A 3,182-nucleotide genomic window follows, 5' to 3' on the forward strand; every position below is an offset into this window, starting at 1 on the left:
AATGCAAAGAATTTCGAAATATAGATAGCTCCTTGATACATACAGATCTGATTGTAAGAAACATTGGGTTGTTTTCTTTCCTGAGTAGAAAGGGCAGCTTGTTCCAGGGCAAAGACAATGGTGTGTCTAGATTCCCGTGAAACTTCATGAACCCAGTGCAATAATTCAAGCCTTTGATTTGAAAAATGTTTTGTATGTCTTCCTCCACATCTGCAAATACCTCCACTTTCCCCCGATGCCAGCCAAGAGTTGTTAGCCAGTCAATGTTTTCCACTTGAGGAAGAAAAAAAAAAGTTCAGCACGCACATAAGTTTTGCTATTTGGCTTTTGTTTTTTGAATTAAAATAAAGGTTTCCTTCTTTCGTGTCACAATCTATTAGCCACCAGGAAACCTGGTATCACAGTTCTCTCCCACTCACCCCTGCGCTTGTAGCAGATTTGACGGTGTGTGGAAACCAACACCGGTGCTGCTCTGTGACTGTGTCACCTGCAATCAGCTTGTGCTGCGGCTCAGATTAATCCTGACAGTAGGCAATATTTCCAACATTATTAGAAGAGAAACCTAATATTTTGGGACATCAGGGATCTCTGAGCTGTTGTCCATCAAAATGAGAACCTTCATTTCCTACTCCTTGGATGGGTAACCTTAAGTTTTAACCACTTAATGGACAAAACATTTAATGGACAAAGATAAATTAAAATGAAAATTAAAATAAAAGAGGGAAGTGTGGGCTATTCTGGAATTTCAAAGCATGTCACAGGGTCATTCCCAAAAGGTTTGATATTCACGCTTCCAGGCAGCAGATTCCCATTCTGTCTTAAAATGCACCTACGCAAAGTATCCACGTTTTCCTGACTTTTCATCCTTAGGATGCTTTGGTATTGAATCTGCGGACGATTGTAAAATAGAGATCTCTACATTCCTGTTGAACTATCATCTAATTCGGTTTCTATCATGTAAACAAAATGAAGATTTGCCAAGAATATCACATGAATGGTTTACTAGAAAAAAGATTCAAGGTCTATTTGAAGGATGCTATGAGAAAGCTAAATTATATAACTATGGATTAAAGGCTGATATGCCTTTAATATGCATGGTTAAATCCGACAGCACTATTCAGAAAGTGGGTGGTTTTTAGATGCGTATGTACTTGCTGTAACATACATTGTACCTTTTGTCTGACTAATTTAGTTTACACGGACAGGACTGAAAACTGGGCACTCCAACTGTTCTTCGGAATCTGATTTTTCTTCTTTATCATTGAAAAGAAAGAGCATCAGATGGTAATGAGGAGGCTATGGGGACCACACCATCATTCACAGCTTCCTCGGCAGTCCCAAACCATTCTGGATCAAACTTTCATTAAGTAGTGTTTTTTAGACACTGGGAATTTTAAACTGATCAGAACAGATACTACACTTGATCTTAGCCAAAAGGCTGAGAGGCGATAGACACTGGGAATTTTAAAACATCTTCAGACATTCCTACCAAGGCAATACACTGTGTTTTGAGAATCTGGTTCCTATCAGATAGTATAATATTGCATTGACTTGGCTCATAGAGACAGGAGAGCAGAGCAGCCAAGGGCTGTTGCTGGGCTTTTAGAGTCCTATTTTACATTTTTCCCTTCTACCCCCTAGAAAAGAGCAAGTTCTTAAAATATATGTGAGGAATAAGTGATTCCCCAAGCTAATGCGTAGGCACTCTTACCTGAAAGAGACCAAAGTCTTGATCTATTTCCTTGCATTTAGCAGATTTTAGTGTGTGAATAGCTTAATATTTTCCAACTGAATTCCTAACTAAATGACAATGACAAATACTATACAACGAACTGATCACCCTCTACCTTCTCTTTCAACCTCAGGAAAAAGAATCTGATGAAGTTCAGGAGTTTTTCCGGGACCTTTCTTCCCTTTTTTAGGCAGCTCCCAGGTCTATCCATCATCATTTTAGCTTTGAAAGTTGCTTCATTTGTCTTGTTCCCTTAGCTCTGTCACCTCAAGCTTGGAAGGTTGAGTCCCAATTTCTCGCATGTGGTCTTTCATTGGCCCGCTCCCCGCTGGTACCCACTCCATCATTCTTGCAGCTATTTGATCTATTTGGTTTTCTGTGTCAGACTCTGCCCAGCCGCCTGATGCTTTCTGGTTCCAGGCTTGTCACAGAGGGCCTGTTCTCTTTCTGGCTTGTCATTCTATCACTATGCCAAGCTCCACTCACCTCTTTCTTTATCTGTTTAATTAAGAAACAGTGTATTAAATTTTTTTTCTGATCACCAAGTCACACTTTGTTATAGAAATTTTGGAAAATGGACGAAGCATGTCGAAATACCAAAACATCTTTCTAATCCCACCATGTAGAAAGCATCAGTGTTGCCATTTTGGAATGTGCGTTTTCAGGGTGTTTTCTATTTTCCTTCTATTCTCTTTCTTTTCCTATTTTTTTCCTTCACATATATTTTGGGAGTAATTTTGGATAACCCAGAAAATTATTGACTCCTTGGGCATTTTTTTTCTTTTCATCAAAAGCATTGCATTGAGCATTTTTCTTCAAAGATTATCTCCAAATGCTATAAAATTCCGTTTTCTTCTATTGCTTCTGTAATTTTCCTTCTCATTTCCTTCCCACAGTTTCAGGCCTACATAAAATAACTCATGGTTTAACATAATGCATGTTCTCCATACCCTTTTCAGTTTGGCCTGCTTGGATGTACTCTGTTATGAAGTTTTAATCTTGTAATAAGATTGTAATCTTTGCTTTTTCACACATGACTGGCACTTTTTTTTTTCTGACAGGGAAAAATATAGGGCATTTCAAGCCCTTATGCCTTACAAACTCTGTTACTGGTGCTTTATCTGCTAAGGAACATGGGTTATAATATCTAGATTACCCTCTGGACTTCTCAGGTAGGAAAGGGACCTGTGTGTGTCATCAAGGCGTCAGGAATCATCCTGCAACGGGAAGGCTGCTTTTAGCCTTTCTGAAACTCTATCAGCCTTCTTGATTATTCACTCACTCATTCACTTATCCAGCGAAAATTTACAGAACATCTTCTCTGTCCAATAGAGATAAAATATAAGCCACAAAGGTGAACCATGTATGTGATATGAAATGCTTTCTAGTGGCCACATCAAAAAACACAAAAAGAAACTAGTAACATTAATTACAATAACATAGTCTATTT

At 38.5% G+C, this 3,182-nt stretch overlaps 1 pseudogene; it reads right to left on the reverse strand.

The window, feature by feature from the left end:
- Nucleotides 1–1,271: 1,271 nt before the first annotated feature.
- On the reverse strand, nt 1,272–1,450 carry LOC118985678 (uncharacterized; annotated as a pseudogene).
- Between the last annotated feature and the right edge of the window lie 1,732 nt (nt 1,451–3,182).

The sequence above is a fragment of the Sturnira hondurensis genome, unplaced genomic scaffold (genome assembly GCF_014824575.4).
Source record: "Sturnira hondurensis isolate 20B ecotype Veracruz unplaced genomic scaffold, ASM1482457v3 Scaffold0000648, whole genome shotgun sequence".
Lineage (NCBI taxonomy): Eukaryota > Metazoa > Chordata > Mammalia > Chiroptera > Phyllostomidae > Sturnira > Sturnira hondurensis.